The sequence below is a fragment of the Pongo pygmaeus genome, chromosome 21, assembly GCF_028885625.2.
Source record: "Pongo pygmaeus isolate AG05252 chromosome 21, NHGRI_mPonPyg2-v2.0_pri, whole genome shotgun sequence".
Lineage (NCBI taxonomy): Eukaryota > Metazoa > Chordata > Mammalia > Primates > Hominidae > Pongo > Pongo pygmaeus.
In genome coordinates, this window is record NC_072394.2 from 38,988,627 (window position 1) to 39,009,371 (window position 20,745).

Genomic DNA, 20,745 nt, shown 5'->3' on the forward strand with positions numbered 1-20,745 from the left:
CCAGCACTTTGGGAGGCCGAGGCGGGCAGATCACCTGAGGTCGGGAGTTCGAGACCAGCCTGACCAACATGGAGAAACCCTGTCTCTACCAAAAATACAAAATAAGCCGGGCATGGTGGTGCATGCCTGTAATCTCAGCTACTGGGGAGGCTGAGGCAGGAGAATCGCTTGATCCTGGGAGGCGAAGGTTGCAGTGAGCAGAGATCGCGCCACTGCACTCCAGCCTGGGCAACAGGGCGAAACTCTATCTCAAAAAAAGAACAAAGCCAAACTGAAGGAGGAACTTTGCCCGTGGTCTCAGGGCTAGAGAATGGGGGGGCAAGGTAAGGAGAAGAATGTGGAGACAGATGGGACGCGCCGCAAATGCCCAGCGATCTTTTTTTTTTTTTTTTTTGAGACAGGGTCTATCTTTGTCTCCCGGAATGGAGTACAATGGTGCAATCATGGCTCACTGCAGCCTTGACCCCCTGGGCTCAAGCAATCCTCCTGCCTCAGCCCCCACAAGTAACTGTGACTACATGTGTGCGCTATCACACCTGGCTAATTCTTGTATTTTTTGTAGACACGGGGTTTCATCATGTTGCCCAGGCTGGCATACAATATTTTTAATCATTCTGTGCACAATACAAAGTTTTGACTGTGACCCGTCACACGTGGTGAATTATGGAATATTCCACTCGTGGCGTCATGTTGGTGCTCAAAACGTTTCAAATTTTGGAGCATTTCAGACTTTGGATTTTCAGATCAGGGATGTTCAACATGTATATAGTAACAGAACACACAGGATTTGCTGGCAACTGAAGCCCCATTCAATAAATATAATGGTGTAAAAGCAAATACGAGAACTGCACCCAAGCAAATAACAGCAACTAAAAAGCAAGCCACAATGCAAAAAATATACTGAGGGAATTCCTACTCAGCACCTGCAGCAAGAGTCAACAAAATCCGGCACAAAGCCACAAAACCCATTCCTGCCAGATATGATGTTGCCACACTTCACCACTAGGGGACAACGAAGGTCACCCAACGAAATTTGGGCCGCGATGCTCAGAATTCCTGGCCCTGTCTGCTTTCCCAGACAACGGATGGCCTCTTTGGCACCTGTAAGTTCCCCCAAGCTGCAAGACGCTAGAAAGCAATCTCAAGGGACCAGCAGCCCCAGGCCTATGAAGCCCTCAAGAGCCTAAATCAGCCTGGGGTGCCCAAGGGCCCCACTTTGCACCATTCTCTTCCATCCACAATATGGGCATGTTATAAGATGGTAAGGAAGGCTGGCCATGGTGGCTCACAACTGTAATCCCAGCACTTTGGGAAGCTGGGGCGGGCGGATCACTTGAGGTCATGAGTTCCAGACCAGCTTGGCCAATGTGGTGAAATCCCGTCTCTACTAAAAATACAAAAATTAGTTGAGCGTGGTAGCAGGCTCCTATAATCCCAGCTACTAGGGAGGCTGAGACAAGACAATCACTTGAACCTGGGAGGCGGAGGTTGCAGTGAGTGGAGTGCCCGGGCAACAGAGCAAGACTCAGTCTCAAAAAAAAAAAAAAAAAAAAAAAGGCCAGGCGCAGTGGTGCATGTCTGTAATCCCAGCACTTTTGGGAGGCTGAGGCGGGTGGATCGCCTAAGGTCAGGAGTTCAAGATCAGCCTGACTAACATGGTGAAACCCCGTCTCTACTAAATACAAAAAATTAGCCAGATGTGGTAGCCTATGCCTGTAATCCCAGCTAATTGGGAGGCTGAGGCAGAAGAATCGCTTGAACCCGGGAGGCGGAGGTTGCAGTGAGCCGAGACCATGCCATTGCACTGGACAACAAAAGCAAAACTCCGTCTCAAAAAAAAAAGACGGCAGGGAAGCTGCAGAATAGGCCAGGCACGGCGGCTCATAGCTGCAATGCCCACAGTTTGGGAGACCAAGGTAGGCGGATCACTTGAGTGCAGGAGTTCAAGACCAGTTTGGGCAACATGGCAAGACCCTATCTCTACAAAAAATACAAAAATTTATCTGACATGGAGGTGCATGCCTGTAGTCCCAGCTACTAAGTAGGCTAAAGTGGGAGAATCATCTGAGTCTGGGAGGTCCAGGCTGCAGTGAGCTGAGACTGTGCCACTGCAGTCCATCCTGGGTGACAGAGCGAGACTGTGTCTCAAAAAAACTACAACAACAAAAATTAAAATTAAAATTAAATTGCAAAAGGCATTTTTTAGAAAGGGAGAAAAGGGGTGAGTCATATGCCAGCAAACTGGATATCATCCCCACTTAACAGATGAGAAAACAGAGGCTCAAAGAGGCAATGCAACCTATCCAGGCTCAATCATACCGCTAGGGAACATCAGAACCAGATTCAAAGACAGGTGGGTCAGACCCTTGTCACCGGGACCCTGTACCCCCAGCCCCAGACATATCTGTGAGAAGAGATAAAGAGGTAAGGAGAGTATCTGAGGGAGCGAGGGAATATGAGGAAATGACTTCCTCCCGCAGAGACCCTCCATGCCTTCCCCAAGTGGTCCACGAAGGCCGTCCCAGTTCTCTGAGCCACAACACTTGAGGATGGGTGTCAGGCCTTCACTTGGCTCCCCTTCCTAGCAGGACCCCCAGAGCTACAGAGTCAGTTTATTCATTCGGCAAGGGCTCCTAAGTCTCATTCAGACATTTCCACCTTCAGTTCTCAAGTGTGACTTGATTTTCTCCCCATGTGGGCCCCTACCTTCACCCAACCCTTCTTCAAACTCTGGAAAGCTCTAAGCCAGAATCCTACTCAAGTCACCAGACTTGTCATACTGTTCCCACTGGGCCCAGAACCCCTTTATCTGAGCTTTAAACTTTATTTATGTGGAGCACTGTGATTTTCACTTTTTTTTTTCTAAATAAAGATGGAGTCTTGCCACGTTGCTGGGGCTGGTCTCAAACTCCTAGCCTCAAGTGATCCTCCGACCTCAGCCTCCTGAGTTGCTGGGATTACAGGCAGCCACCACTGTGCTCCGCTGTGATAGTCTTTTTAAAAAAATTGAAGCATGGGCCGGGCACCGTGGCTCACGCCTGTAATCCCAGCACTTTGGTAGGCCAAGGCAGGCAATCCCTTAAGCTCAGGAGTTCAAGACAAGCCTGGGCAACATGGTGAAACTCTACTCTCCAAAAGGACAAAAACAGGCCGGGCGCGGTGGCTCACGCCTGTAATCCTAGCACTTTGGGAAGCCAAGGCAGGTGGATCACGAGCTCAGGAGATCAAGACCATCCCGGCTAACACAGTGAAACCCTGTCTCTACTAAAAATACAAAAAATTAGCCAGGCGTTGTGACAAGCGCCTGTAGTCCCAGCTACTCAGGAGGCTGAGGCAGGAGAATGGCATGAACCTGGGAGGCGGAGCTTGCAGTGAGCCGAGATCACGCCACTGCACCCCAGCCTGGGCAACAGAGAAAGACTCCGTCTCAAAAAAAAAACAAAAAAAACAAAGAAAACCTGAAGCATGATTTATGTATGGAAAAATGCATAAATTTCAAGCATGCAACTACATGACCCGCAATGGCCTCTTAATTGGCCTTCCTGACCCTCCCCTCCACCCTCCACAGGGCCATTTCAGGTTGCGCATTCCAAGGCCGTCTGACCACATCACTACCCTGGCCAAAAACCTCCAATAGTTTCTCCTGCTCTAAGGATGGAGACCCTCAGAAACAGAATCATAAGCACTCCTCACCTTTGAGAACAAAAAATGAGGCTGGGCGTGGTGGCTCACACTTGGGAGGCCAAGGCGGGCAGATAATTTGGGGTCAGGAGTTGGAGACCAGCCTAGCCAATATGGTGAAACCCCATCTCTACTAAAAATACAAAAATTAGCCGAGGATGCTGGCGCGTGCCTGTAATCCCAGCTACTCAGGAGGCTGAGACAGGACAATCACTTGAACCCGGGAGGCACAGGTGGCAATGAGCCAAAATCACCACTGCACCCCAGCCTGGATGACAGAGCAAGACTCCGTCTCAAAAAAAAAAAAACCTGGCATGTTAGTGCATGCCTGTAGTCCCAGCTACTTGGGAGGCTGAGGCAGAATTCCTTGAGCCTGGGAGGTTGAGGCTGTAGTGTGCGGTGATCGCACCACTAAACTCCAGCCTGGGCAACAGAGACTGTGTCAAAACTAAAAATAATTTTTTAAAAACAAGAAAACCTGGCCAGCCACAGTGGCTCATGCCTGTAATCCCAGCACTTTGGGAGGCTGAGGCAGGCAGATCACCTGAGGTCAGGGGTTTGAGACCAGCCTGGCCAACATGGTGAAACCCTGTCTCTACTAAAAATACAAAAATTAGCTGGGTGTGGTGGCATGCACCTGTAATCCTGGCTACTTGGGAGGCTGAGGCATGAGAATCATTTGAACCCAGGAGGCAGAGGCTGCAGTGAGCCAAGATTGCACCACTACACTTCAGCCTGGGTGACAGAGCGAGACTCTGTCTCAAAAAAAAATAAATAAATAATAGGAAAAAAAAAAAGAGCTGGGCGCGGTGGCTCATGCCTGTAATCCCAGCACTTTGGGAGGCTGAGGCGGATGAATCACAAGGTCAGGAGTTCGACACCAGCCTGGCCAACATGGTGAAACCCCATCTCTACTAAAAATACAAAAAATTAGCCAGGCGTGGTGGCACGCACCTGTAATCCCAGCTACTCGGGAGGCTGAGGCAGGAGAATCACTTGAGCCTGGGAGGCAGAGGTTGCAGTGAGCCCAGATCCCACCACTGCATTCCAGCTCTGACAACAGAGTAAGAATCCTTCTCAAAAAAAGAAAAAAAAAAAAAAAAAAAAGAAAACCCATATAATGTGCCCACCCCATTGGCATAATAAAATTAGTTTTGGCAAATGTTCCTTTATGCCCCTCTTTAAGTCAAGCCCTTCTCCCATCCCTCAACCCAGGAAACCACTGATTTACTTTCTATAAATTTATTTGGCTTTTCTAGAATTTTATATGAATGGGTCATACAATATTTATTATTTTGTGTCTGGCTTCTTTCGCTTAGCATAATATTTGTGAGACTGGCCTGTTATTGTGTGCAACTATAGTTTTGATTGCCGAGAAATATTCCACTGTATAGACAGAATACAACCGATTTACTCTTCTACCAGTTGATAAACATTTGGGTTGCTTATAGTTTGGGGCCATTATGAATAAGGCTATTATGAATATTCATATACAAATATTTTGCATGGACATATGCTTTGTCCTCAACCAAAAAGGACAGATTTCTCTTTGGTGCTTCCTGCCATTCCATGCAAAACATAAATATTCTCTGTTAATTTGACTTACTACAGAAATTAGTCTTTCTCATATGAAATACACACACACGGCCGGGCACAGTGGCTCACACCTGTAATCCCAACACTTCGGGAAGCCAAGGCGGGTGGATCACCTGAGGTCAGGAGTTCGAGACCAGCCTGGCCAACATGGTGAAACCCTGTCTCTACCAAAAATACAAAATTAGCTGGGTGTGGTGGCGCATGCCTGTAATCCCAGCATACTTGGGAGGCTGAGGCAGGAGAATTGCTTGAACCCGGGAGGCGGAGGTTGCAGTGAGCCGAGATTGCGCCACTGCACTCCAGCCTGGGCAACCCAAGAGTGAAACTCAGTCTCGAAAAAAAAAAAATACACACACACTTTTTTTTTTTTTTTTTTTTTTTTCGAGACAGAGTCTCACTCTGCCATCCAGGCTGGAGTGCAATGGCGCGATCTCGGCTCACTGCAATTTCCACATCCCGGGCTCAAGCAATTCTCCTGCTTCAGCCTCCAGAGTAGCTAGGATTACAGGCGCGCACCACCATGCCCGGCTACATACACACTGATTTGTGAAACACATCAGACCGGCCAGGCGTGGTGGCTTATGCCTGTAGTCCCAGCACTTTGGGAGGCTAAGGTGGGTAGGCTGCTTGAGCTCAGGAGTTTGAGACAATCCTAGGCAACATGGTGAAACCCCATCACTACAAAAAATACAAAAATTAGCCAGGCATGGTACAATGCGCTTGTCACCCCAGCTACTCAGGAAGCTGAGGCAGGAGACATTAGTTGCGGTGAGCTGAGATTGAGCCACTGCACTCCAGCCTAAGTGACAAAGTGAAACCCTGTCTCAAAAAATAAATTAATTTTTAAAAAGAAACACATCGGAGAATTATAGGAAGTCATCAAATGTGACCAGTGAAGGTGTTTTTTCTGTAACTTTCCCTACTGCTTGCCAAGCCATCGGCAGGGCAGGGCAGGAGCATTTTGTTGCTTCTCTCATGACAGCCTCAAGAAGAGACAGGGCTGCTACCCACTTCCCAGATGGGAAGTTAAGCTCGGGGAAGGTGGGGATGACCCAAGGTACACCCACCTCAGAGCTCGCCGAAGTCAAGATACATCCCAGGGCAGGGGCCTGAGGAACTGGCTCCACCACTGACTTGCTGTGAGCTCTGCCTGGGCCTCAGTTTGATAATTCCCTGAGAATCACAAATCTCTGATATTCTTCTGGAAAAGTCCTGACTTCAAATATTCTGCTCCTGACAGGTGTGATGGCTCCTGCCTGTAATCCTAGCTCCTCAGGAGGCTGAGGCACGAGAATCACTTGAGCTCAGGAGTTCAAGACCAGCCTGGACAACATAGGAAGACTCATCTCAAAAAATATATATATATATATTCTCCCACCAATCATCACAATGTCCAGGAAATGCCAACAGTAGTCCCAGCTACTCCTGCGGCTGAGGCAGGAGGATTGCTTGAGCCCAGGAGGCGGAGGCTGCAGTGAGCCTTGATCACGCCACTGCACTCCAGCCTGGGTGACAGAGTCAGACCCTGTCTTTACTAAATAAATAAAATATTTCACCCAACCACAGTAGATAGCTGGAACAAGAAAGCCAGCCTGAAATTAGCCGGGCATGATGGTACACACCTGTAAACCCAGCTACTCGGGAGGCTGAAGTGAGAATCTCTTGAACCTGGGAGACAGAGGTTACAGTGAGCTGAGATCGCACCACTGCACTCCAGCCCGGGTGACACAGTGAGACCCCGTCTCAAAAAAAAAAAAAGCCAGCATGGGAAGCCAGGTGGGAAATTTTCCTAGCTAACTGCCTCCATATCCCTCTTACTAAATTACTCTGGGCTTAACCAAGGAAGACAGTTAGAGCCTGACCCTTGAGGGGTGAAAGAAACAAAGATAACAAAAGCAGCCATTAAATGGCTCTGCAGGAGGCAGAGGGAGAGAAGTGTTTTTGCTCCAGAGAGGAAAGGGGAGAGGGAAGGAGGGCTGGGAAACGGACTGAAGAGGAGACCAGAGCCAGGAGCTGGATGGTGACAGGAGGCTGGGTACTGGTGGGCCAAGTCAAACCCTGCAAAGCTAGGGCCCAGAGGATGCCCAAGGATGGAGAACATGGAAACTGACCTCGTGTTTCTGTCAAGTGTGCCTTTCGTCTCACCCTCCAGCACTAAAGAGCTCAATTCACTTGTGTTACCAAGGTTTGGTGACTGCAGAGTCTAAGGGGAGCCTGGCAGAGATGAAGGGGAAAGACTGAACAGTGGGAACTATCAACTTAGTCCATTTTGTGCTTCTATGACAGAATACCTGAGACTGGTAACTTATAATGAACAGAATTTTATTTGGCTCACAGTTTTGGAAAGTGGGAAGTCCAAGATCAAGGAACTGCATCTGGTGAGGGCCTTCTTGCTGCCTCATCACATGGTGGAAGGCCTCACATGGTGAGAGAGTACACAGGAGAGAAGGCGAGAGAGTGCTGAACTCACATTTTATCAGGAATCCACTCCTGTGGTAACGGCATTAATCCACTCATGAGGGCAGAGCCTCTTAGAGGTCCCATCTCTCAACACTATTGCATTGGGGATTAAGTTTACAACACATGAACTTTGCTCATGGGGCACATTCAAGCCATAGCAACTACACAGCACCAGGGTAAGCTGTAGGCACGCAGGCCCCAGAGGCCAAGATGATGGAGAATGGGAACTTCTAGGAATCTACAGGCATCTGGGGAAGGGCTGAGGACTTCCTCAGAGTACGGAATAAAATTTCAGCTGGTCTTATCAAGATCCAGAGCAGGAAGACCAAGTTGACAAAGATCACTTAGATGAATCCAAAATGAATGAGGATATAGGAGGTGGAGAAATACCAGAGAACACACCTTCAGGGAGCGACAGGGCAGTTGGGACGGGCATAAGAGCACGGGCTCGAGAGTCAAGATTGTGTGGGTCTAAGATACTATTTCCTACTAAAGCAGGATATTTTATAATTTTAAAAAGGTCATTCCATCAGAAACAGGTAAAGTTTTAAACATATAAGGAAACAGCAGAGCACCAAAATACAGGAAACACAGGCTGACAGAAATGAAGGGAGGAAACAACTCAACAGTCATAGTTGGACTTCAATTCCCACTTTCAATAATGAATAGAACAAGTAGGCAGAAGATCAATAGGGAAACAGAAGACTTGAACACACCACAACACTATCAACCACCCAGACCTAACACTGATCTACAGAACACTGCACCCTACACCACCTAGACCTAACACCCATCTACAGAACACTGCACCCTACACCACCTAGAGCTAACACCCGTCTACAGAACACCGCACCCTACAACCACAGAATACAACACTACCCACCACCTAGACCTAACACCCGTCTACAGAACACGGCACCCTACAACCACAGAATACACATTCTTTCTTCTTTTTTCATTTTTTTGAGATGGGATCTTGCTCTGTCGACCAGGCTGGAGTGGAGAAGCGTGATCACAGCTCACTGCAGCCTCAACTTCCCAGGCTCAGGTGATCTCCCACCTTAGCCTCCCAAGTAGCTTGAAGTATAGGCATGCCCCACCCAAGCTAATTTTTTTATTTTTTGTAGAGATGGGGTCTCACTATGTTGCCCAGGTTGGTCTCCAACTCCTGGGCTAAAGGGATCCTCCCACCTGAGCCTCCCAAAGTGTCGGGATTACAGGCGTAAGCCACCATGCCAGGGCCACATTATTCTTAAGTGGACATGGAACATTCTCCAGGAAAGACCATAAGCTAGGCCATAAAACAAACCTCAATTAATTTAAAAGGACTCAAATAATACAAAGTGTGTTCTCTGAGGACACTATAATGAAATTAGAAATTTGGGAAACATGGGAAACTCACAAGTATGTGAAATATGCGGAAATTAAACAACATACTCTAAATAATGAAAGATTAGAAGACAAAATCCAAAGGGGAATTAGAAAATATTATGACATGAATAAAAAGGCTTAAAATTTATGAAATGCAGCTAAAGCAGTGCTTGAAGGAAAATTCATAGCTATCAATGCCTTTTTATTCCTTTGAGACAGTGTCTTGCTTTATTGCCCACACTGGAGAGCAGTCATGCAATCAGGGCTCACTGCAGCCTCACACCCCTGGGCTCAAACAATCCTCCCACCTCAGCCTTTGGAATGGCTGAAACTACAGGCACAAGCCACTACAACTGGCTTAATTTTTTATTTTTTGTAGGGACGGGGTCTTGTTACATTGCCCAGGCTGGTCTCAAATCCCTGAGCTCAAGTGACCCATGTCTCAGCTTCCCAAAGTGCTGGTATTACAGATTATGAGCCACCATGCCTGGCCATATGTGCCTATTTTTTTAAATTATTTTTTATTTATTAATTTTTTTTTGAGACAGAGTCTTGCTCTGTCGCCCAGGCTGGAGTGCAATGGCGAAGCCTCAGCTCACTGCAACCTCTGCCTCTCAGGTTTAAGCGATTCTCCTGCCTCAGCCTCCTGAGTAGCTGGGATTACAGGCATGTGCTACCACGCCCGGCTAATTTTCTATTTTTAGAGGCAGGGTTTCACTATGTTGGCCAGGCTGGTCTTGAACTCCGGACCTCAGGTGATCCGACCAACCTCAGCTTCCCAAAATGCTGGGATTACAGGCATGAGCCACCGCACCCAGCCCATATGTGCCTATTTAAAAAAAAAATGAAGATTGTAAACTGGGCGCGGTGGCTCACGCCTGTAATCCCAGCACTTTGGGAGGCTGAGGCAGGCGGATCACGAGGTCAGGAGATTGAGACCATCCTGGCTAACACAGTGAAACCCCGTCTCTACTAAAAATACAAAAAATTAGCCAGGCATGGTGGCAGGTGCCTGTAGTCCCAGCTACTTGGGAGGCTGAGGCAGGAGAATGGCGGGAACAACAGCGGCAGAACTTGCAGTGAGCCTAGATTGCACTACTGCACTCCAGCCTAGGGGACAGAGCTAGACTGTCTCAAAAGAAAAGAAAAAAGTAAATAAATAAATATAGATTGTAAATCAATAATCTAACCTTCCACTTTAAGATACCAGAAAAATTAGAAAAGAAGAGCAAAAGGGGGAGTAAGCAAGAGGAAAGAAACAATAAATGCTGGGGCAGAAATGAATGAAATAGAGAACAGAAAAACAATAGAAAAAATTGATAAAACCAAAAGTTGGTTCTTTGAAAAAAGTCAAAGCAACTGACAAACCCTCAGCTAGACTGACCAAGAAAAAAAGAAAAAAGACTTGAAATTACTAGAGTCAGAAATGGAGAAGATAATATTACCATTAACCTTTCAGGAATAAAATCCTACCTCCTCCAATGACCAGTTTTATAACCTCAGGTGTTACTTAGCCCCTCTCTGCCTCCCTTATCTCTATTCTTTAATCCCAACACTTTGGCAGGCCAAGGCAGGTGGATCACTTGAGCACAGGAGTTCAAGACCAGCCTGGGCAACACAGCGAAACCATGTCTCTACTAAAAATGCAAAAATTAGCTAGGTGTGGTGGCAGACGCCTGTAATCTCAGCTACTCGGGAGGCTAAGACATGAGAATCACGGGAACCCGGGAGGCGGATGTTGCAGTGAACAGAGATCACGCCACAGCGAGACTCTGTCTCAGAAAAAGAAAAAAGAAAAAAAAGTAGTGGACTCCTAGATCCTATGAAGGCTGAAACTCAGACCCGACAAGAGATCAGAACTTTATTATCCAAAGAATACGAAGGTCCTGGACAGATGAACACCAGGCACAGGAGAGGGAGAAGACAGCAACAACAGAAGGGTTACACAGAAATTCATGGACTCAGTGTTGAGGATGTCCAGACCCTTAGTCTTCTTCCTCCACTCAGCTTGGGAACACTGTCAGCAAGGCACAGAGCCCACTCAGGCCTTCATGCCGCACTAGATCCCAGGGCCCCAGACCTTCCAGTACAATGGAAAAATGAGACTATCAGGGCATAGTTCTCACCAAAGAAATTCCAGGCCAGGCACAGTGGCTCACACCTGTAATCCCAACATTTTGGGAGGCCAAGGCAGGCGGATCACCTGAGGTCAGGAATTTGAAACCAGGCTGGGCAACATGGTGGAACGCCATCTCTACTAAAAATACAGAAATTGGTTGGGTGCAGTGGCTCACGCCTGTAATCCCAACACTTCGGGAGGCCGAGGTGGGCGGATCACTTGAGGTCAGGAGTTCGACACCAGCCTGGCTAACATGGTGAAACCCCATCTCTACTAAAAATACAAAAAATTAGCTGGGCGTGGTAGCCTGTGCCTATAATCCCAGCTACTCAGGAGGCTGAGGCAGGAGAATCGCTTAAACCAGGAGGCAGACGTTGTGGTGAGAGTCAAGATCATGCCACTATACTCCAGCCTGGGCAACAGAGCAAGACTTCATCTCAAAAAAAAAAGTAAGTTTGATTTTAGTGTCAAAATCATGGTATGCAGATACTACTGTATGAAAAAAGAAAAAATAAATCAGAATAAAAGACGAGAAATTCCAATTTCCAAAGGGCCAGAAGAGACAAGTTATAACCATTTATTCTAAAAGGTTATGGCTTATCTTTGCCAACATATTCATCCTAACGGTTGAAAGCAGATCCAGGTTTCATGGGACCTGAACCTTCTATAATTTTTGGAGCCCCCATTTAGAAAAATAATGTTAAATTAAATATACAAAATTTGACACAAACGTGTTTATTCAAAATGAGAAAAGGAAAAGAAATTATAGCAAATTATAAATTTAAATTATAAATTTAAATTATAAATTTTTTTTTTTTTTTTTTTGAGACGGAGTCTCGCTCTGTCCCCCAGGCTGGAGTGCAGTGGCGCGATCTTGGCTTACTGCAAGATCTCCTGACCTCGTGATCTGCCCGTCTCGGCCTCCCAAAGTTCTGGGATTACAGCCGTGAGCCACCACGCCTAGCCAAAATTATAAATTTTTAAAAGTTGACAAATCTCACATCACAAAATCCAGATAGATAACATAGTATTTTAATTATTTGAATGCCTGGAACATTTCTCTTTTTCCTTTTTTATTTTTGTTTTTTGTTTTGTTTTGTTTGAGACGAAGTTTCACTCTTGTCGCCCAGGCTGGTGTGCAGTGGCATGATTTCTGCTCACTGCAACCTCCGCCTCCCGGGTTCAAGTGATTCTCCTGCCTCAGCCTTCCTAATAGCTGGGATTACAGGCATGTGCCACCAAGCCCAGTTAATTTTTGTATTTTTAGTAGAGACGAGGTTTCACATGTTGGCCAGGCTGATCTTGAACACCTGACCTCAGGTGATCCGCTCGCCTTGGCCTCCCAAAGTGCTGAGATTACAGGCGTGAGCCACCGCGCCTGGCCTTTTTTTTCTTGAGACAGAGTCTTGCTCTGTCGCCCAGGCTGGAGTGCCAGTGGCATGATCTCAGCTCACTGCAGCCTCTGCCTCCCGGGTTCAAGCAATTCTCATGCCTCAGCCTCCCGAGTAGCTGGGACTACAGGCGTGCACCACCACGCTCAGCTAATTTTAGTAAAGATGGAGTTTTCCCATGTTGTGATCTGCCCGCCTCAGTCTCCCAAAATGAGGTGTGAGCCACGGTGCCTGGCCTTCCTACTTTTTGGGGCACACTTTTTTATTGTCTTTCATATGACAGTGGTTCTACACTATCATTTTATATCGAGAAAATAAAGATAATTCAGTGTTTCTTCTCAAGTACCTTCCTGGTAGAATAAAACTCCCTCCCCTTTTTTTTTGGTTTTGCTCTGTTGCCCAGGCTTGAGTGTAGTGGCATAATCATGGCTCACTGCAGCCTTGACCTCTTGGGCTCAAACAGTTTTCCTGCCATCACGACGTCAGGAGATCAAGACCATCCTGGCCAACATGGTGAAACCCCATCTCTACTAAAATACACGAAATTAGCCAGGCATGGTGGTGTGCACCTGTAGTCCCAGCTACTCAGGAGGCTGAGGCAGGGGAATCTCTTGAACCTGGGAGACGGAAGTTGCAGTGAGCCGGGATCGCGCCACTGCACTCCAGCCTCACGATAGAGCAAGACTCCGTCTCAAAAAAAAAATAAGAAAACAATTCTCCTGTCTTAGCCTCCTGAGTAGCTGGGACCACAGGTGGGCACCACCATGCCTGGCCTTTTTTTTATTTTTTATTTTTTTGAGATGGTGTCTAGCTCTGCTGCCCAGGCTGGAATGCAGTGGTGCGATCTCGGTTCACTGCAGCGTCCGCCTCCCAGGTTCAAAGTGATTCTCCTGCCTCAGCCTCCCGAGTAGCTGGGAGTACAGGCACCCGCCACCACGCCCAGCTAATTTTTGTATTTTTAGTATAGACGGGGTTTCACTGTGTTGGCCAGGATGGTCTCAATCTCCTGACCTCGTGATCCACCTGCCTTGGCCTCCCAAAGTACTGGGATTACAGGCATAAGCCACCACACCTGGCCTATGCCTGGCTAATTTTTAAATTTTTTTGTAGAGACGGAATTTCACCATGTTGCCCAGGCTGATCAAAATCCAAACTCCTGGGCTCAAGCGATCTTCCTGCCTCAGACTTTTTTTGCATCTGGCCAAGGGTTGAGTTTGGAATAAGTTTACTTTGGGTTTATCTATTTATGCGGTTTGCAGTCACTTCCATGAGCAGTTCAAATATAGATAACTGTCCTGATACAGGAAAGGCTGCCATGCACAAAGTTGCAGGAGCAGAGGTGGGATCATGATATATAGGTGTCCTATAAGTCTGTACCAGAAGTACATAAGTAAAGTAAGACAAGTGAGGTTTAAAATGATCATAGTTAGAAGCTAGTCTAAGGAAAATTCTTTCAAACATTAAAACTATAAAAATGGAAATGGAGGCCCAGCACTGTGGCTCATGCCTGTAATACCAGCACTTTGGGAAGCCGAGGCGGACGGATCACCTGACGTCAGGAGTTCAAGATCAGCCTGACCAACACGGCGAAACCCCGTCTCTACTAAAAATACAAAAATCAGCAAGGCGTGGGGGCGCACGCCTGCAGTCCCAGCTACTCGGGAGGCTGAGGCAGGAGAACTGCTTGAACCTGGGAGGCAGAGGTTGCAGTGAGCCAAGATTGTACCACTGCACTCCAGCCTGGGTAACAGAGCAAGACTCCACCTCAAAAAAAAAAAAAAAGTTGTCTTAACTGATTATGATTACAATTAAAATTTCTTAATTTTGTAAATTTTATAAAAACATGACTCCTCCTAGGGCTTTGGAAGAGAATATGAGCAACTAGGATCCTTAAAGGGCGCACTTCATTTGCTTTATGGGAGATATCCGTTTCCACTACAGAAATGTCAGCCTTCCCGAGCCAAAATCTGTCTTTTCATTCTCTAAGTGTAGTAGTATCAAGGTAGCTCTCCTTGGGTTATACCATGAAAAATAATGTGAGAACTCAACACCTTGGAAAAGCCATGAAGAAGGGAAAGATAAGGCTGGTCACGGTGGCTCATGCCTGTAATCCCAGCACTTTGGGAGGCCGAGGTGGGTGGATCACTTGAAGTCAGGAGTTCGAGACCAGCCTGGCCAACATGGTGAAACCCCCTATTTCTACTAAAAATACAAGAATTAGCTGGGCATGGTGGCAGGCACCTGTAATCCCAGCTACTCGGGAGGCTGAGGCAGAAGAATTGCTTGAACACGGGAGGCGGAGGCTGCAGTGAGCTGAGATTGTGTCACTGCACTCTAGCTTGGGTGACAGAGTGAGACTCCATCTTAAAAAAAAAAAAAAAAAAAAGGGAAAGATAAGAAATGGTGTGCAGTGGCCAGGCGCGATGGCTCACGCCTGTAATCCCAGCACTTTGGGAGGCCAAGACGGGTGGATCACAAGGTCAGGAGATCGAGACCATCCTTGCTAACACAGAGAAATCCTGTCTCTACTAAAAATACAAAAAATTAGCCGGATGTAGTGGTGGGCGTCTGTAGCCTCAGCTACTCGGGAGGCTGAGGCAGGAGAATGGCATGAACCTGGGAGGCAGAGCTTGCAGTGAGCTGAGATCACGCCACTGCACTCTAGCCTGGGCAACAGAGCGAGACTCCGTCTCAAAAAAAAAAAAAAAAAAAAAAATTGCTAACACTTGCTGTGGCTGTGGACTGGGTAAGACAAGCTCACCAACACCGCAAATGCTGGCACGTGAGGACTTTGGCAATCTGCTTTAACAATATTCACCCATTCAGAGAATCTATTTCAGGAAATTCTCACAACTGTAGAGATGTTTATGTAGAAAGTATTAAATACAGCACTGTTGAAAACTGAGGAAAAATAAGTAAGAGAGAGCAACAGGGAAGACAGTATCTCTCAGGACCCCCGTGGACATCTACATGCACTTATCTGATGGTGAAAAAGAAAGAAAGAATATACACCTAATTGTCCTCACTGCTAATGCTGAAGGAAGGGCTCAGGGAAGGGGTCTTCACTTTTTCTTTGTGTGCCTCTCAACGGTTTAACTTCCCATTCTGAATATGGTGTATTTGCTCTTGTAATTTAAACAATATTCCAAGAGGTAAGAAAATTCTCACATATAAAAAGGATGAAAGCATGCAAATGGAATCTGATCCTCTTCCATCCTAATGCCCTGACCCTAGTAAAAAGAATGAAGAAAATACGCTCATTAAGCTCCCTGGCCACACAATGGCCAACTCGGACCTGCTGATTTCTACTGCTGTGATTGAGGATGCCATACCCAGCTGTTTCCAGGTGCGAGCACAGACTCCCAATCTTCCAACGAAGACTATGTGTCAATGAGCAGTAATATTTTATAAGTAATCTTTTCTGAACAGTAGGTCTCAAGAGTGGGCTTAAAATATTCAGTACACTATTCTGTAAACAGATGTGCTGTTATCCAGGCTTTGTTGTTCCATTTCTAGAGCACAGGAAGATTAATTTAGGATCTTTTTTATTTTTTTGAGAAACAGTTTCACTCTTGTTGCCCAGGATGCAGTGCAATGGCGTGATCTTGGCTCACTGCAACCTCCGCCTCCAAGGTTCAAGTGATTCTCCTGCCTCAGCCTCCTGAGTAGCTGGGTTACAGGCATGCGCCACCACGCCCAGCTAGTTTTGTATTTTTAGTAGAGATGGGGTTTCTCCATGTTGGTCAGGCTGGTCTCGACCTCCCAACCTCAAGTGATCCACCCGCCTTGGCCTCCCAAGATGCTAGGATTACAGGCATGAGACACTGCGCCTAGCCTTAGGATCATTCTTAAGGGCTCTAGGATTTTTGGAATAGTGAATGAGCACTGGCTTCAACTTAAAGTCACCAGCTACATTAGCCCCTAACAAGAGAGTCAGCCTATCCTTTTTTTTTTTTTGGACGGAGTCTTGCTCTGTTGCCCAGGCTGGAGTGCAGTGGTGCGATCTCAGCTTACTGCAACCTCCGCCTCCTGGGTTCAAGCGATTCTCCTGCCTCAGCCTCCTGAGTAGCTGGAATTACAGGCGCATGCCACCACACCCGGCTAATTTTTTCGTATTTTTAGTAGAGATGGGGTTTCACCACGTTGGTCAGACTGGTCTCAAACTCCTGACCTTGCGATATGACTGCCTCAGCCTCCCAAAGCACTGGGATTAGAGGCATGAGCCACTGTGCCTGGTGGAGTCAACCTATCCTTTTGAGGCATTGACTTCTCTCTAGCTATGAAAGTCCTAGATGGTGGCCAGGCACAGTGGCTCACACCTGTAATCCCAGCACTTTGGGAGGCCAAGACGGGTGGATCACAAGGTCAGGAGATCGAGACCATCCTGGCTAACACGGTGAAACCCTGTCTCTACTAAAAAATACAAAAAATTAGCCAGGTGTGGTGGTGGGCACCTGTAGTCCCAGCTACTTGGGAGGCTGAGGCAGGAGAATGGCGTGAACCCGGGAGGCAAAGCTTGCAGTGAGCCAAGATCCCGCCACTGCACTCCAGCCTGGGTGACAGAGTGAGACTCCATCTCAAAAAAAAAAAAAAAGTCCTAGATGGCATCTTCTTCCAACAGAAGGCTTCTGTTTCATCTACATTGAAAAGCTGTTGTTTAGAGACATCATCCTCATCAATTATCTTAGTTAGATCTGTTTAACTTATTGCCGCTTCTTGACCGCGCGCGGTGGCTCACAGCTATAATCCCAGCACTTTGGGAAGCCAAGGCAGGCAGATCATGAGGTCAGGAGATGCAGACCATCCTGGCTAACACGGTGAAACCCCATCTCTACTAAAAACACAAAAAATTAGCCGGGCGTGATGACGGGCGCCTGTAGTCCCAGCTACTCGGGAGGCTGAGGCAGGAGAATGGCGTGAACCCAGGAGGCGGAACTTGCAGTGAGCCAAGATCTCGCCACTGCACTCCAGCCTGGGCGACAGAGCAAGACTCCGTCTCAAAAAACAAAACAAAACAAAACAAAAAAACAACTTACCGCCACTTCTTCATCACACTTGCTGCTTCCCCCTGGACTTCCATGGAGTGCAAGGTGAGGACCAGTTATGGAGACTGTTTCCTTCCTTAAGCCTACTGAAGCCTGATAGCTTCCAACTTTTCTTCAGCAGCTTCCTCACCTCTCTCAGCCTTCAGAGAATTGAAGACAGGGTTTATGCTCTGGATTAGGCTTTGGTTTAAGGGAATGTTGTGGCTGGTCTGATCATCTATCTAGACCACTCAAATTTTCTCCGTATCAGCAATAAGGCTGTTCCCTTTCTTATTACTGCGTTCACTGGAATAGCACCTTTTTATTTATTTATTTTTGCATTTTGTTTTTGGTTTTTTTTTTTCTTTTTAGTACAGATGGACTTTCACCATGTTGGCCAGGGTGGTCTCGAAATCCTGACCTCAAGTGATCCCGCCCACCTTGGACTCCCAAAGTGCTGAGGTTACAGGCATGAGCCACTGCGCCTGGCCAATTTTTGAGACAGGGTCTTATTCTTTCACGCAGGCTGGAGTACAGTGGCACAATTATACCTCACCGCAGCCTCAACCTCCTGGGCTCAAGCCTTCCTCCACCTCAGCCTCCCAAGTAGCTGGGACTACAGGCATTCGCCACCATGCCCAGCTGATTATTTTTTGTTGAGACGGGGTCTTGCTATGTTGCTCAGGCTGGCCTCAAACTCCTGGGTTCAAGAGACCTTCCCCCGCCTCAGCCTCCCGAAGTGTTGGGATTACAGGCATGAGCCTCCAGACCTAGCCAGATAGTTTTTGTTTGTTTGTTTTGAGACAGAGTCTTGCTCTGTCGCCCAGGCTGGAGTGCAGTGGCGTGATCTCAGTTCACTGCAACCTCTGCCTCCCAGGTTCAAGCAATTCTCCCACCTCAGCCTCCCCAGTTGCTGGGATTACAGGTGTGAGCCATCGCACCCAGCCAATAGTTCTTGAGTGAAATTAAAAGTGCTACTCCAGAGGCGGGGCATGGTGGCTCACACCTTTAATCCCAACACTTTGGGCGGCTGACGCAGGAGGATCACTTGAGCCCAGGAGTTGGAGGCCAGCCTGGACAACATAGCGAGACCCCGTCTCTACTAAAAACTAAAAAAACAAAAAAAGGCCTATCTTGGCTTTCAACATGCCTTTCTCACTGAGCTTAATTATTTCTAGCTCTTGATGTGAAGTGAGAGATTTGCAAATCCTCCTTACACTTGAACACTTAGAGGCCACTGTAGGATTACTAATTGCAAACAGCAGGTTGGTGGAGCGATCAGAACACATACAATATTGATGGATTAAGCTTGCCATCTTACACAGGCATCATTCATGACGCCCCAAAACTATTACAATAGTAACATCAAAGATTATTGATCGCAGATCACCATACTAGATATAATAATAACAAATTTTGAAATATTGCAAGAATTACCAAAATGTGGCACAGAGACACAGACTGAGCATCCTTTTGGAAAAATAATGCCGATAGACTTTGCTCGACGCAGGGTTGCCAAAACCCCTTAATGTGTAAAAAATGCAGTACCTGCAAAGCGCAAAAAAGCAAGGCACAATGAAACAAGGGGTGTGCCTGTTTTCTTTGACTCTCACCAAAGCCTTGTATTTCCACAACATGAGAAAAGGGAGGTTAAGAAGGTGTGGATGATTTTCCTAAATCACCTGGCTAGTAACCAAGTCCCAGGGCCACAGCCTTCCCACTACAAGGCACTGTCACCCAAAGCCTTCAGGATTAATCTTGGATGTAGGTTTTCCAGCCATAGGCACACAGCCAGACACAGGCGGGCACTCAAATTAGTTACGTGAGTAAATACCCAACAACTAGGAGAAAGCTAGGCAAATTGTGGTTGACCAACAAGACACTGCAAGACTTTTCAGGAGGAAGATGTGGAATTCCACTTATCAACATTAGATGAAAATGCAGAACCTCACATAACAGCCACAAATCTCCCTAGATCTCAGAGGCGGGTCTCCATCCACTCGGCCTCAATTACCCAGAGCTGAGTCACCAACTATCCTCCCTCCAGTCTCTCCCCAGCTCTCCGCAGGAACCAGCTGAGGCTCTCTACTGGCCACACTGCCAAATCCAAATTCTTCATCCTGGCCTCCACAGCCCTTCCATCTCACCCAATCCAGTTGTTTCCGAACACTTTCACTCTCCCTGGCCTTTGCTGGACTCTTCCCTCTACCCCACAGAACCCCATCTTCTCCTTTATCCTGAGATGCAACTTGGCTCATATGGATTCTTAGTGAATGCTGGTGCCTTTCCCCAGTTCCATCAAAAAGGGAGCGGTGGCCAGGTGCGGTGGTTCACACTTGTAATCTCAGTACTTTGGGAAGCCGAGGCAGGTAGATCACCTGAGGTCAGGAGTTCAAAACCAGCCTGGCCAACATGGCGAAACCCCATCTCTACTGAAAATACAAAATTAGCCGGGCATGGTGGTGCATGCCTGTAATCCCAGATACTCAGGAGGCTGAGGCAGGAGAATCGCTTGAACCTGGGAGGCAGAGGTTGTAGTGAGACAAGATCTCGCCACTGCACTCTAGTCTGGGCAACAAGAGCAAAACTCTGTCTCAAAAAAAAAAAAAAAGGAAGCGGCTTGCTTTTTTTTTTTTTTTTTTTTTTTTAAGGAAAGTGGATTTATTCATTTAAACCTATGTGATCACCAAGTTCACTAGAAACTGGCAGGATGAACCTGGAGCCTCATATCCAAGAGCCTCCGGTTTGAGTTTTTCTGGTACGGAGGCAGGGAACTGACTTAGATGACCTGGGCAGCCAGGTTGGTCTGGGCTTGGATACCTTTCCACCTCTCCTTCCTCTCCTAGTCTATCCCCTCCCTTCCAGGGGTCAGGACCCCAGACTCCTATTAGGCAAGTCTTTTCTTCCCTTAGCAACCCAGTTTCTTCAAACATTGGGAAAAAAGGTGGGAGGAGCTTCTTATCACAATATTTCTTTATAATTTAGAAAGAGGGGGAGAAAGCTAGGCTCACACCTGTAATCCTAACACTTTGGGAGGTTGAGGCGGTGGATCACTTGAGGTCAGGAGTTCAAGATCAGCCTGGCCAACATGGCAAAAACTCAG

The 20,745-nt window shown here is 47.1% G+C and overlaps 1 long non-coding RNA gene across 3 annotated transcripts in view; it reads right to left on the reverse strand.

Annotated features, from left to right (window-relative positions):
• The window catches only part of LOC129021610 (uncharacterized), a 76,124-nt gene that overhangs the window by 53,053 nt on the left and 2,326 nt on the right, over window positions 1-20,745 (reverse strand). The window lies entirely within an intron of this gene.